General features: G+C 35.9%; 1 long non-coding RNA gene across 1 annotated transcript; it reads left to right on the top strand.

Annotated features, from left to right (window-relative positions):
• The first annotated feature begins 547 nt into the window (after positions 1-547).
• On the top strand, positions 548-7,223 carry LOC129273823 (uncharacterized). The gene is made up of 3 exons (XR_008585859.2): positions 548-658; positions 4,238-4,413; positions 7,141-7,223. It is a non-coding gene; the product is annotated as an uncharacterized LOC129273823 (long non-coding RNA).
• The last annotated feature ends 9,459 nt before the right edge of the window (positions 7,224-16,682 follow it).

Raw genomic sequence — 16,682 nt, 5'->3', positions numbered from 1 at the left:
CAAAAGCTTCGCGCAGGAGGGGGATACTCCCCCCTCCCTGCACCCACCCCCTAGGGAGCGCGCTTCGCGCGCTCTGTAAGTGTTGGCACGCTTTGCGTGCATTTACCGCCCCCTCCAAAATGAAATCCTGGCTACGCGGTTGCATATTTCACCTTCAGAATACAACTATAAATTATTCGATAACTTTGATCATGATAAAAAATAAGGATACTTCCTTATAATTTACAATTATAATGCTCGAAATGAATATTCCTAAATAGACAAGTATACTTGTAAAGCTATCGAGTATATCTTTCTTTGTTTTTCTTCATTTCTTTTTTAGGCCTATATGGCCTATCTATCTGTCTATCAATCAATTTTTTTTATATAGCAAGGTTGCGTATAGCGTTTTCATTCATTGAATGCAATTGCAAGATATAATAGATTGTTGATTACATGCCGTGGTCGGGGATCGAACCCGGAGTTTCATGTCAGGCGCCTATAGCTGAGACCACTCGGCCACGGCACCTCCACCACGCAGAAGAGATTTTCAAACGATCTGCCATAGCGCCATCTCTAGCTAGATCGATGTCACTAATACAGCTGTTTTTTTTTTGGTCGTCAAAAAGTCATAACAAAATATTGGAGAGGACGTGCAATAATGCAAGTAAGATTTATGGTAAGCATTCTTATTATTTTAAGTAGCGTATGAAATTATAACTGTGAGATTAATGTCTTGCTGTGAAAGTATGATGACTTATGTGAATGGATTCGAGAAGGAGTAAAATTAGTCGATTTTTTTGAGCTAGCGCTGTGAGTCAAATGAGAGCTGTTCGATGTGCCCGCGAAGAGTCGACTTCGGCAGTGCATGCAGTGGCAGTGTAAATTTTGTAAATCAAACAAGTGGTCCTCGATGGAAATGCAACGCACTCTTCGACAGGCCTAACAAGGTTTGCTGCATGCATAAAAAACGACCTCGGGCGATTCCACCCCGAAATACTCAAAAGGAGCCCTGAAAATTAGAAAAGAGCCCTAAAAAATCACTATTTTCTGTAAAATGTAATGTAAACTTAATTTGACATGTAAACTTTGTTCTAGTCTAGATCTATACTATAGTCTAGACTAGATAGTAATTAGTATAGTCAAAGTCGTTAGATCTAATCTATGAATGATCTGTCTTGTCTGTATGCATACCTATACTAGTAGTATAGCAGATGGGGGGGGGGGGCACTATCAAGGTTGATGGGGCGGGGGGGGGGGGTGTTCGGACACTGTCTTAACTTAAAATTATTTATTTTAATGCCTCCTCTTTTGTCTTTGGATTTAACAAGAAATATCAATTGAAAAATTGGAATCCTCAGTATTTGTTCTGTTTAACTTTAAAGGAGAATGAAACCCTTGAAACTAGCTGAATCCATATCAAAGAGAAAAATCAAAGAAACATATTGTTGAAAGTTTGAGGAAGATTGAATGAATAATAAGAAAGTTATGAGCATTTGAATATTGAGATCACTAGTGCCATGTAGATCCTCCCATCGGCAATGCGACCAAGATCTGTGATATCACACACGTACAACTCCCTCATTACTTTAGTACTTATTTCACTTATATTCTCACTTTTATAGAGTCTATCACAAGGTTATGTGTTTTCTTTATGAGATGACAAGTACAGAGGTTTCACAACATTATATCATTGATGAATCGTTTGTCATATGATTAGAATGAGCAAAAAGAGATATTTTGGGGTATATTTTCAGTGTCCGAATGGGAGAGTTGTACGTGTGTGACATCACAGATCTTGGTCGCATTGCCAATGGGGGGATCTCCATAGCATTAGTGATCTCGACATTCAAATGCTCATAACTCTTTTATTGCTAGTCCTATTTTACTCAAAGTTTTGTTGATCTTATTCTTTGATTTTTCTGCTTTCACAAAAGCTAACTTGCTCCAAGAGTTTCATTCTCCTTTAATATTGCCTAGTATACCTACACACCTCAAAATTATGGCGAAGCCAAGTGAAGCGTGATGTAATGACATTGAGATCCAAGCCGAAATACAGCCGTTCCCGATTGTGATATTTGGAAAAGTGGTGTACATTTTGATCTTGAAATGTGACTGAGGCCGGGACTTGCCATAACATTTGCAAACAATTTCTGGGGGGGGGGGGAATTCGCCCGAAACTATATTATTCGTGCCCAAAATTGTTCAAATGGCAGTTTGGAATAGATTGTCCAGATACACGTAGCTCTGACATGGGAGTGTCAATGGCCTTGATTAGATTTTAGGGTCTTGAGGCCAAAGGATAAAGGTTACGATTGACAGAGGTCATTATTTGTATGTAGAAGTGTATCTTATATGGCAGTGAATTTGTACTTTAATAAATGAATAACTTTGTTTGACTGCATGCACTAAAGGATCCATTTTACATTCTAAATTCAGTCTGTCTGTGGGATTCAGGTATAATCTCTTACATTTTGTTATGTCCCTTAAATTTACTTGGGGATAATACACATCTGTTCCAAAATATACATTTATCAAAATTTGCAAATTCACCAAATGTGAGAGTCCCAAATCCCTAAACCTGGGCATGGATGCAGAATGCAGTTTTGTGGAATTAAGTTTCTGTAAATCTTTGTTCATTTTCAAAGTTTATTCATTGTCAAAAATATTCTTCATAACTTGAAATGCAGTAATGATCATCTAAAAGCTTGCATCTATCTACATGTAGAGAAAATTTACAATCTTTACACATTTGTAAGAATAGAAAACTGGCTAGAATACATGAATGGTTGAAAGTCTGTGCTAGAATTTGCCCTTTGTGCCCATCTAAAAAAAAATCTTATCTTTGATAGTAGACCTTGGAATACTAAATTATTGATTGTAAATATTGTGGAACCATCTGTGAAGTATTTGTGCATATTATAGGTGTGAAGGAATTCTCTATTGATTTATCTGTGAAACTGTTGAAATTTGTACCACAGAGTACAATCCATATGTATATTGGATATATACCCAAATTGGAAACATCGCACGTTGTCAGCTTGTTGGAAATATATTAGGAATATCATTTCTTCATATTGAAATTTTATATTTTACATCTCTAAAAAGTAAGTTATGGTGTAATATCCAACGAAACTCAATATGTTGTGGCGATGGTGACATATCTACATGTAGGTGCGAGTAGCAGACACTGATTCCACAATATGTAGGCCTACATGTATATAGCGTACATTGTCGGAGCCTACACTTCAGTATTGCTTTATAAATACAAATACAGGATGGGAGGAGTTTTAGAGTTTTACATTTGATTTTAGATTAAGTACATGTAGAAATTGTTTTCTATCCAGACTTTTTATGTGTAGGCCTACGTTGCATACATTGCTTGATTAAATGAATATTTATTGGATCATTGGGGTACATGTATGTCTGATCAAAATATTTATGAACAGAGTCTATTTAAAGATGGGACCGTTTACTAATGCATTGATTTCGCACTTAAATTCTGAATTCAGGGGTGTGAGAGTTCAGATTTTTATCTGATTTCAGATTTTTGTTGTTTTGATTTTCAGCTTAATTTTAGCTTAATTTTGGCATTCCTCTGTACAAAAAGTATGGGAGCTCTTTCTATTTCAGACTTTTTCAACACTCTTCAGCTTTTTTCAGATCTTTTTATTTGTGACCACTCACACCCCTGTGAATTGCATGTGTATCACAATATCGGCCAGCATCTGACCATAATATCCCACACTAAATGAGAGGTTTTGTACTGTGAGTACATACATGTAAAGTGTAATCTGTATGTTGGATATTATATCAACTCCATGAATACATGTACATGTATATGTAACCCATGCTTGCAGGCTACTGTGTAGCCAAATATGTTTGACATTGTTTTATTTTTATTTTTTTTTGAAGCCTAGACAGGGTCTGAAATATATTGTACATGTTGGCCTGTGTGATTGATAGTCTAACATACATTTACTACCTGGACTGTATAAGGAATACCTCTCTCGAATGACATGTATGTGCACTTTAGTTTCCTCTGAATAATTATCTTCATTGAAACATATGATGTATGGATCTGTTCATTTATAGACCACATGTTTGCTTATAAAAATTGTGTTTCTTCTCTCGCTTTGATCGTCAGATACATGTAGAAGACAGACTTGACTGGATACCCTACTTGTATTGTAGAAAGGGTGTTTTCTTTTTCTGCTGTCACCTTTAAGTCTCTATTCTGTTTCTCTTTATTTTATAGGGGATGGTCTTATTTGCCCCCACATTATTAAGTGAGAAGGATTACTAGTAATGTCCCACGAGGAAGCCAGCGACCTGTCAGCATTAGACTCTTTGTTCAGTAGATACGGAGCCCAGGGAGTACGTGGGCTGTCAGATGAACGCAAGAAACAGATCTATGCAGGCACACAACAGGAGGTAATTCATAAGTGATCAATTATACACCCTTTCACTGCAGCAGAGCTAGAAATAGGGTACATGGGTTTTGTTAAATATGTATGTACATGTACATGTATGTACACTTGTTTGGTTAAAGTGTACATCTTTGCTACAAAAGTACAATACAAAATTGAATACTGATGATAAAAAAGTGAACATTTATGTTTTTATTATAATCCATGACTAAATACATTAAAAAAGATTTTATAAAATGATAGAAAATTAAACAAAAGTTTTGAGATTTAATCATTGGTGGGATGTTTGTTTATTTATTCATTTATTTTTTACTTAAATGTTTATTTATTCATCTATTTAATTAATTCATTTGTTTATTTATTTACTATAATTTTTTTTGTTCAATTACTGTATTTATCTATTATTGTTATTATTATTATTACTACTTTTTATTTATTTATATTTATTTTTTCATAATTTTTTAAATTTTAATTTAGTTTTTTTTTTTTTTTTTTTTTTTTTTTTTTTTGGGGGGGATGGTTTCTAATGAAATATGCAAATAAAGTCATGTTAATGGATGAAATGGCCCATACACAGCATTTCAAGTACATTTTAAAGATATTTCACTGAATGCAATCACTTGAATTGTTGCATTTCTATGAAGTTCTAATTAATACTCAGTATGAAAATATACCACCAAACTTTGCAAAAGTATGTAATTCAGAGTTTAATGTAAAGTTTTAAAATGATAACAAATATTATGTATGGGACAGTAAATCTATGTTACGTTTGGGAATTTTTACATAAAGTCAATGGGGAAATAAATATCAAATCTGTGAATGGAGAAAACCAAATTTTCCAAGAAGTAAAAACAATAAAAATGTGTAAGAAGTTCATGAAACCATTAAAGGAACATGAGAGAGAGAAAAAAGTTGAAATGGCTAATTTTTTTTAGTCCTATCAAATTTGTTTTAATAGCACATTTAAAGAAAAAATTCATGAAAGTATTTGTTGTGCCTATACACACATACCAGGATAAATATGAGGTATTAATGAACATGTACAGTATGTATCTTAATGCATACTGTACTGTATCAAATGAGCTGGCATAATAATATGCATGAGTCATAAAATCAAACTGCAGCAGATTGTTATCAATCAGGGCAGGAAATACCTGGTGATTTCCCCCACTGATATTGATAGAAGTTAACATTTGGCTTAAGTGCAAGAGATCACACATTGGTTTGCTTGATTAAATATTAGTAATGGAGGAGGAATTGATTTTGCACCACGTCGTTGTTTAGAAACAACCAAACAGTTCTACAAATTAAAAGTGGAAAATGTGTTCTTAAAAAAGTGGTAAATTTTCCTTGCAGAAAGTTCATGATGTACTTGTGAGATTAATATTCAAGTGTAATTTTCTTCACAGCTGTGAATACTCTACAATCTCAAGCCCTAATGGTAGTATTTAATGCATCAATTTTATATGACCGAAAAAGTAACAAACATCACCAAGAAAGACTAGTAGATCAATGACTATTGGTGAAGTTAAACATCAAGTTCAATTGAATATTGTCCTTTTCAATGCAGAATGCACACATGTATGGCAAGGTATTGCACCAAGGAGCTTCAAACACAGCTCCTTGATTGCATGCAATAAAAATCTCACAGTACATGTATTGTGCTTCTGTCCTTGATTGAACAAATTCACCCCCTGCTCTTGGTAAAGGACAAGAACCACACATTTAAAAACAATCCATGAACATTCAAAAAAATATTTAGGTCTAATCAAGAAAAATGTATTATTGCTGTTGGCTTACAAAAGCATAATTGAAGCATTGACCTATTTTAGTTAATCTCTTTTTTTTTTTTTAGTCCCAAAAATAAAAAAATAAAAAAAAGTACAAAGGTACATGGATACACAGGCATTTTGTACTTAGTAGCACCATTCTGTGTGCCTCGGACTCTCTGTATTTGTTTGTTCGTAGCTAGAACCACCCCCTTATTGATAAGAAATTGAGGACAGACTAAATTGGAATGGGTGAATTGTACTTGATTGAAGTTACCCAAAATAAGAACCAGGTTATTGCTTTCCTCATGACATGCTTCAGTCATTTTGAAGGTGTGGTGAAGAAACATAAGAAAGAACATAATGCGTATTGCTGTTTGCTACATGGAGTGAGAAAGCAAAATTGCCATTCTTAATAGCAATGGAGTTGTTCGTGTTTGCATTTCACTGGTTAAATACAGAGTCAGTTGGTTTGTATTTGGGATGTTTGGTTTATTAAGGAGTGAATTTGAGCTAGAACATAATGTGTACACGGTAGAGGGCCTACATGATCCTGCTTCTTGAAAATGACTTGTCGTAAGTACTTTATTATTTTCAGGGTGGTTTATAAATTTAAAAAAATCAAAGGATACATGGATGCCTATATTGTGCATACTCATGTATTTTCTGGAAAATTTTACTTTGAAAATCATGCATACCTGCACATTTGTACTTCATGGAGATTATAATTCTGGGGTATAAAGGTGTACTGTATTGTATACCAGGAAATGCTTAAAAGCCTGCATTTACTATACTGAAATCTGTTATACGGGACATGTTTCAGTTATGCTACCTTATGATTTATCCTCAATTTTATGTTATGTAATTGGGATATTCATGCTAAAATATATTGCTGCATATTAAGAATTAATGTTGAGTTTTTAAAAAACCTGAGATTGTTTTCATTGCTCTTGTATTGGCAGGATCAGGAAAGTAGCAATCCTACTCTCAAGACATTGAAAGCAATCCTTGATTACGAAGAAACCATTCCAGATCAAGAAGTGGTAAGTTCATCTCATTTTTCTTGCTCTTTTCTTTTTGCCTTACTACATGTATATCTGTCCGTACTTTTCTTTCTTTCCATTTCCATTCTTCCTGTTTTTTTTTTTTTCCTCTGATTTTATTTTTATCGTTTATTACCCAGGCGTGTACCCTTTTTTTGTGTCTCGCATGAACAAAGTTTGGCAGAGACTTGCATAACACTACTGTTTTTCTGTTAGTCTATTTGGTCTGTTAATGTTTAATAAAGATTTTGGTCAACTTAATCCAATTTCTTCATTTCTGCATCAATTGTGTTCACACTTGTTACTGATGATTATTGGTATAGTATATTCATGAGGAGATGGTCAAAGGTCATCTAGTGGTTAAAAGATCATATTGCATGATGTATTTATTGATTGCGAAATCAGGTGAGACTTATGGTTCGCAAACCACCTTGTCTTTGTGTGTTTCTTTCTTATTTTTAATATAATTTTTTTCTTTGTTTGTTTATAAAGGTCTGTTTTCTTTCATGTTTTTTATTTAGCTTTATTCTGCAATCCTACGTTTGTCTATCTATTTTGATGATCATTGTTTCTGAGAATTAAAAGAGGATTGCACACTATGATATCCAAATGATGGAAAGTATTATAAATACAGGAGGTGCCTGTACAACAAGCAAGCTTTTGTGCCTGTCCTGTATCCATGTACATAGTACAGCTACAGATTGCACAATTCATATGAGAACCCTTTTGCTCTTTTGATGTTGCTGAACATGAATGTGCATTGACCTGGCTGTAAGTTTCCTGAATGAGGAAGAGGAGATTTTTTTACATCCTTCTATATTTATCAACCAGTTGAATTGTTACCTGATACATGTAGGCATACTATCTGAGAATTAAAGACTTGATACATTAGATATTAAGATGCTGTTATTGGCCTTACAAGGATGAAAAGTCATCATATTCTATATAAATTTTGCTTTTCCTGTGCCTTCTGATCTAATATGCCAGACATGTTGCAATTAAAAGTAGATACTGGTAAAAGGGGTTCATACTAAATTGCATATAGCCGATATCAAGCGATATGAACCTGTGATACCGATATCTGATCAACTGCGTTTGAGACGTACACTTCTGGCGCTGTGCAATATCACTAATGCTTTGAACATGCATAACGCATCAATTGATCTTGTCATGTCAAACCTTGTATAATTGGAACCTCTTGTTACATGGAGGGGGGGGGGTTGATCGAAGTGATGACTGGTTTCTGAAAATATCTGTAAGTGAAAGAATGTTGCTACTACAAAAGGAATGAACTGGAATGAAACTCACTCCAGCAAAGCCGCAAATGTTTTCTCTGTTTCTTTTCCACACTCTCCGCTGTACTTTGACCACTGGAATTAAAGTTCCTCATCCAGGGATACCTCCCTTAGTTTCTGCATTTGGTATTAAATCAGCCCAGGCAGGCACCCAACATTGGACCACTGCCCAGAAAAATCCCATTTATCAAATGAAATGTTAAATTGTAGTATTATTTGCGAAGTTGTAACAGTATAAAGGAAGTGAAATCTTCAGCATACTACCTTGAAGACCCAGACTGATGCTAATAAGTAATAGTGAAATTGCTAAATGGAAAATAAGCTACATAGTACAGCAATGCAAGTTTTATGCATATTCACTGCTTGACAGCTGAGTAGTTTGCCTAAGGTTTCGACAATAGACTTTCTTGCGCTTTTCACCGGCCTGAAAAATCGTGACGTCATGTTTAGTTGGAAACGTTTTGATCCTGTAGTTTTGTACACAGAAATTGGGAGATTTTCTGCTTATCAGATTATGAATTCAAATTTTTTTTTTCAATCTGCAGAAGAAAATGGCATGGACAATTCATTGCTCGAATGGATGGAAACCTTGAACTGTTCACCATTTTTCTTTTTTGTGATTTCTTTGTTTCGCTCTTATTGGGCCTAAATTACTCTGTCAGGAAAATTTGATAAAAAAACTTTCAATGCAGATACAAATGGAAAGCTGCGCCAAATAAAATGTGGCTGAAAACTTGTCCAAAATTGTAGATTTCATCAATTCAAGCTCTCAAGAAAATGTGATAGAAGTGATATAAATAAAAAGCGTAATCTGAAAAGCAGAAAAGTCACCCAGTGTTTCTGTGTACAATCCTTAGGAATCACAACGCTTCTAATAAAACAGAAGGTCACGGTTTTCAGGCTGGTGACAAGCACAAGAAAGTCTCATGTCGAAACCAGACAGTTTGAATTTTTTCTGAAGAAAAATACTCAGCTGGAAAGTGGTGAAAATGCATAAAGCTTGCATTTCTGTGTTAAGTACATGTAGTTTATAAGCTTTGGATTGGTATATGATTTGTCAATCTCATTTTGGGGTCCAGTCTGGGTCTTTAATTGAAGAAAGCATGCATTCAGAATCAGAAGTTTACTTCCCAAGACATTAGGGTAAAAGAAGAAGAGCACCACAGGCTTCCAGATTCAGACAGCTGTACATGCGAGAGGGAGAATTAGGAGGCAATGGGAAAAATGTACAAGTTCTGATTGAACAGATACATGAATTCTGATACAACTTTGTGTGATGTCAAAGCAGTATCACTATTCCACTCTCATGGAAACACTGCATCTGCTGCTCAGATGTGAAAGAAAGCAGAATATTATTATACATGCACATACATTGTAGGGAAAGCCACTATAAAGAAAACATAGTCCAAATTTTATCATTTAAACAATGCTTGGTATATGTATGCTGCTTTCTTGTTCACTATAGAATGTATGGTTGCTGTAATTTTTTTGGTCCCAGAATAAAAGGCCAGGAAAGGTGGGTGAAAATCCCATGAAATATGCTGGTACTTGTCTGACGAAGATCTATAATGGAGGCTTATATTTTATACGAAACATATAGGCCTACCCCACAACTGATGGATAGAGTTTCATGTTTCATATTTTACTGAAAGTTGTGCTATCTGGTGTCTGCTGTATGATAATTTTGGAACATTGAGTGGCTCATTACAGCTGTAGAGCAAGGAATTCGGTATTCATTTTTCCCATGTAGAGCTCTACATTCATATACATTACACCTGTCTCTTTGAAACAGAATGCATTCTGTAGGCCTACAATCATGTGGTTCTATGAGAACTTCTTACAGTATTTTTATGATATTTGTGGTTGAAGAACTTCACTTGTCAACTGAACATGTACAGTACATGTTTCAGAAGGCCTACATATACTTTGTTCAGTTGTTTTTTAAGTGTGGAAAAATTCTGAATTTTGTTGTGGTCCATACATGTATATGAACATGTATACATGGAAGGAAGACTGTTAAATGTGCAATGTTATTGGATTGCTTTGAATCTTGGTTATCATCTGAATTTGCATACGTAATTCTTTAAGTGCATGCTGCACTTCACAATATTCAAAGGCAGCATTTTACTAATAAAGGCCTAAAAAATAGACTAATTGCTTCATTGGTTTCAACTCCTTTGGATTATTGTTGAGAATGTTTGCATAGCTCTCTGATCTCTGTGTAGTTCCCTCACAAACTATTTTAAACTGCCCGTGGTGTTTGTTGGTCCATGGTTGAACTGCCCTTGCCACCCGTTCATTGCTAGGACAATTCGCAGTCAAACCAGGCCTGTATTCATCAGCCCAAGTTTTGGAAGGATACTGCTTGCTAATAAATAAACATATTAGCTGAAATTGGGGTTCCATGACATGACATTTGCTTCGGCGACAATTGCTCTGCTCTAAATTCCACACACTATTAATCAAAGGACCAACTTCAACTCTGATGGGTTTAACACATACGATACAGGTACCCTTCCCTAAACCTAACATAAAATCCTATTGCAACCCTAACCCAACATTTTAGACGAAGTTAAGCCCAGAGCAATTGTCACAGGAGCATAAGTCCTACATGTACAGTGTATGATCCTGATCCAATGTAGCCTCTTGTCGAGGCCCTGTCGGCTGCTTTCCGAGCGAACATGGCGAAGCAAGGGATATAGCGAAGCAGAGCGCCGCGAGACAGGGCCTCTTGACATCTGAGCCGAATTTCACCGACTTTCTTTTGGTTTTTATTGTTTTTACCAATATTCTGACCAAAAACTGGTCGGTGAAAATCATCCAATGAGAGCGTGGGCTGCTATGAAGCATATTGAATATTCATGAGCTCATCTTGAATGGCGGCCCGTGGATTCTTGGCGAAGAGTGACGACGAAATGTCAAAGAGCATTGAATATGCCTTTAAAATGCTGAATATTGACCGATTTAAGGATTTGCAAGTCGATGAAATTATTAAAATCTGCACTGAAAGGACAAGATGTTTTTGTAAATCTACCCACAGGATATGGAAAAAATGTAATCTTTCATGCGATTCCCCTATGCGTCGATTATCGATCTCCACGGTGCAGTGAGGGAATGCTGGAGTCGAGTTGCTTCCCCTTGACTCGAGGCTGACCAGGCCGATCTCCTGGGAAGTTTCGGGGCGGTGATGGGTCTCTTACGGCCAGTACTAGTAGTAGTAGTAGTACCACTATTTGTAGCATGTTGCTGGTTATATCCCCTTTAGTGTCCCGCAATTAAATGAATCCCCTGCAGAATAGTGGACTACTATAGTTTTCCGATCCCCGGACGAAACAGCTTTGACATTTCATTGGTTTACTAGGTGACCGGTAATATCATGACTCATGTATATTCATTAGGAAGACGTTCCTCATTGAATATATAATTCAGCTCAGATGTCAAGAGGCCCTGGCTCGCTGGGCTCGCCAGGCCTAATTCGCTTTGCGAATTAGGAAATCCCTCGCTTCGCTTGGGAAGCAGCCGCCAGGGCCTCGACAAGAGGCTAGATCACATGTTACTTTGCAGCTTGAGTGAATGCAAAGATTATCAAGATTCTTGTTGGTTTCAGCTTGGTTTTCAGCTCGTTACTAAAAATTACAGGGCCTTTTTTACAGAACATTTTGCTATTTCATCTCAAAATTACAGCCCTTATTGTGTACTTTACTGCTTTACCCATTAATGATATGTTCTTTTCTCGAGAACACCCACTCTGGTTCGGCACATAAACTCATGGGATCATCACGTGATGTTTGAAACTTTGAGCCTATGTTGGCCTGTTCCATTATCATGATCATGATACACCAGGGGCCACATGAAACAATAGTCATGATTACTGCTTTGTTTTAAATCTCAGCTCTGAGCTTGAGTAAAATCTGGTTGAAAGTAAGGCTGATGGAAATCCTTCGTGATAGGGAGACAGGGAGTACACTACAAATAGGAAAAGTTCGCAGGAAGATTCAGACATCACAATCACAAAACACAGGAAATGTGCTACAGTTGTGCCAAGAGTAATATACACATGTTTGAATGTAGTGTAAGGGTGTTAGCCTCAGAAATAGGATTAAAACCAATAAAATGGTAGGTGTTTGTCCTAATTTATGATACAGAGAGCTGAACTCTCAGATCTTAAAATGAATTACAGAAGTCAGTATTGAATACATGTATATTTGAATCGTTTCAGGAGAGCGCTTCATGATAAGTTTTGTCAGTGAGTTCCATCGCCTATTTCCTCTTGGCCAATTAGATGCAAGGATTGACAGTACAATGTAGCTTTAAGCAATTAGTCATTGAAAATCTGTGATCATTATTTTAGGTGTTTGTCCTAATTTTATGATACAGAGAGCTGAACTCTTAGATCTTAAGTGAATTACAGGTGATTGAGGTGAATATATCTATAATAAGTCATTATTGAATATATTTTAATCGTTTCAGGAGAGCGCTTCATGATATCTTTTGTCAGTGATTACCACTACCTAATTTCCTCTTGACCAATTAGATGCAAGGATTGATAGAAGCTTGAAATAATTAGTCAGTGAAAATTTGTGATTATTTGCTGGATGAAATGCTCCCAGGTATCCATTTTTTAAATACCTGGGTGAAGAGAGACAGTTGCAGGTGACTCATCCTTGGACTGAACGTGTATTAATTTTTGTGTGTGTGACCCCTTTGGGAAAATGTGTGTGTGTATGGGGACCCTTTTTTCCTGCTTTTATTATTCTTTCCAAATAGCACACTATCTGTATTGAACCATCTTTGAGGCCAACTTTATGTATTAAAGGATAGTCTGGGGGTTAAGAAACTAGTTTATATTATAGATTAGACTGTTATTAGGTACAGACATGTATACACAGCATTTTGTATATGTAGTCTCATTTGTTGTAGGCATACATGTAGATGTACAAGTATGATGTAGCCTACATGATTCATGTATTACTAGCATTACTTCCCCCAAATTTGAATGTAATCTATTAATTGCCATAGACCTCAAACAATTCAATGAATATTAAATGGAATGGACCCTCCCTACATTTCAAAATGAAAGTTTCTCTTTAAGACTATAACCCCCCTTTTTTTAATAAATGGAGATTAGATTGACTTTCAGACCTACATGTAGAGATGAGAGAGTAATGAGCTGTTTAGTCATTCTTCCAGGACGATCTCCACATCACCCTAGTTAAAGCTAAGATCAACTCATTTCCTCTTTAAAAGTTCCACCCATGTATACTCCTTACTTAAAGCTTATCATCTGCCTTTGTATGAATTCTGGGAGCAGCATTAATGCTTATTGTCAAAGGCGGACGACACAAAGGCAGACAGAAAATCACTGGATTGAGTATAGCAAATTTTGTTAATTTCAGCAATGATGGCATGAAGATTTTTCTTTTCTTGTCAGATTCATTGTACAAATACATGTAGGTCTTCAATATTTTTAAAAGAAAACAGTGTACTTGTACATCTATATGTATGTGAATGTTTATGAAGAAACTTGTTTTACCTGTATACAAGCAAGGAGGTGAATTCCTTGGTGCATGTATGTTAGGCCTATATACATTTCTGTTTTTACAATGTATATTGTTATTTGGAGTCTTCTATAAAATATACTGGAAGGTCCAAACTTAACTCCAAGAAGTGGTTCAATCTTTCTCTTTCTGTGCACAATAGTGAGTTTTTGCTCAACTATGTACAGGGCTTTCAGTGATGTGGGTGTATGGCATGCCCTTTCACATTCATTCCTATTCCTTGGTTGGAATAAATGTTGAGAGGGCTTGCCATACGCCCACATCGCTGACCGAAAACTCAGCAACCAAGGGGGAAACAATTTTTTTGGTACTTGTGCAGAACTTTCTAAAGGCTTTACAATTACAACATATAAGAAACAAGCAATTGCTCTGTGTATGATACAAATAAAATTAATTGTATTAATATTACAATATAAAGTGCTGTATCAAAGCTGTGATCTTCCCAGTGCACTTGTCATTGCTGCATGTGACAATAAGGAAGTTTATATTTTTATGGAATGACTGTCCACTTCCATAGTGACCAGTGTAGAGCTGTGATACTCTACCTACTGGTGTATGTTATTGTGTAGGATAAGAGGAAGATAATGGACAGTGACCCGATTATCTCATGATTTCATGGTCCTTGCTTGAATAGAATAAGGAGTAAAATCAATGTACAATAGACCTACATTGTATAAACTCATACATATTCAGTTATATGATATCACTTCATGCCCTGTTCAGTTTTGGACTGTTGGCCATCAATCGAGCAATGTCTCTTCTCTCTGTTGATATTTTGAGATAGCAAAATAGATCAAAAAGATATCAAAGGTCATATATGTGTATCAATCAGCAGTTTAAAGCAACATAAATTCTGTGCACTCACAACTATCATTTCCTCTATTAAATACCTCAGTCACATTTTCTCTACGGCGGCCATACGGCGAGTGAGAAACAGCAGTTTTAACATTCTTTGTACCAGCTACATGTACATATAGGTGGCTTGAATAGAAATTAATAAAATGGCTGTATTTGACTCGGCGTACTGCCACCGTAGAGCAAATGTGACTGAGGTATAACTGACGATCTGAAAAGACTTTTAAAAAATATTTTTGAATTTGTTTATGGGAGGGAACAGGACCAAACTGCCTTGGACTTTATAAAGAAAGTCTTTTATTGTTTTAGTACAAATGTTATAAGATTCAGTCTCCAAATTTGCAATATTTGTTTTAACACTCTCTGAAACCATATTGTCTTTTAGGCTGTCCTGTATAAGATCGTAATACAGGTTACTCTGTATTATGACATCATCCTCAACTCTCAAATCCCAATTTGAATATTCATTGTTATTACTGGAAAATTACTGTAATTTGTTGCTGAAATTCAGTCAACTAAACAAACAAGATAGAACCTAAATAAGACCTAAACATTCAAGTCATTATGCCGAAACTATATATTCACCGTTTGAGTTGACAGATGCTTGATACTTCCTGTAATTGATTGATCTGCATTTGATTGCAGGGTCCATGAGTGCAGTAAAGTGCACCATATAGGCATATTCACACCTGCCCATTTACAAAAATACCTGTAAATTAGTAGTCAGTGTAAAAAACACCCTAAAATTTATTTTGCCAACTCATATTTCTGAGCCAGACTACATGTAAATTCTTGAAGTTTATGAGCCAGTCACAAGATTAATGATTTGCGATAGGCCTATATTGTGCAAACAATGACATTTGTGTTGTGCAATGTGTTGGGCAGGTATTAATCAATATCCTTGTCGACTTTCAGGTTGATTTTCTGATTTTTTTTTTTTTAAATGTACATGAACAGACATGTTTAAAGTTCATTGAATAATTTATGAATTTCCTATTCAAATTGTGCAATTATAGGGCAATTTGATTTTATTACATTTACATGTTTTTCTATAAATCTCTTGTTTGTTTTTTGTGACATCAATTTGAGCTTGCAAATTTTGCTGTGTAGTCAGGAATCCTATTCCATTTAAGAATCCTGATTTGTCCATCTCATTTGTTCATGACTTTCATGAATTTTCATGAACTCCTGATATGTTTATATTCTGATGTATCACTGCAACATTTTGTATTCATAGAAAAAGGGACATAGTAATCAACTTGCTCCCCTCCCCCCTCATTGAATAGATTGATCCGGGGGGGGGGGGGCTGCGCGAATTATGCCATGATTCCTATGTGCCACACCGAAGTCGAAAATATGGGGTTCTGGAACTAAATTTTGGTCTTTGATAAAAATGGGGGGTCTCTGGAACGGTTCTTGAATCAACGATTGCTAAAAATGCAATGAAGGGAAACTGACCACATAAAAAATGGGGGTCTCCAGAACTTGTATGACTTCACGCCGATCGAGCTCACCGCCCTGATCAGCTGAGTAGTTCATGATGGGCACGCACTGGAATGACTAAAACCACAAATTTGAGGGTCCCTGGAACCGGGAAAAATTAGAATTTCTATGGCTTTCTAAATTGGTGATGCTCTGGAATGGACATTGAAGCTGAAAATGGGGGTCTCGACCGCAGCACATACCTATCATACATTTATGCTAAGTAGCCCCCCCTCCCCCCAAATTGATCAATCATTCCCTCATACAAGTT

This window comes from Lytechinus pictus, chromosome 2, assembly GCF_037042905.1.
Source record: "Lytechinus pictus isolate F3 Inbred chromosome 2, Lp3.0, whole genome shotgun sequence".
Classification (NCBI taxonomy): Eukaryota; Metazoa; Echinodermata; class Echinoidea; order Temnopleuroida; family Toxopneustidae; genus Lytechinus; species Lytechinus pictus.
The sequence above is the reverse complement of the archived record's forward strand: the minus strand, read 5'-3'. Positions and strand labels throughout refer to the sequence as shown.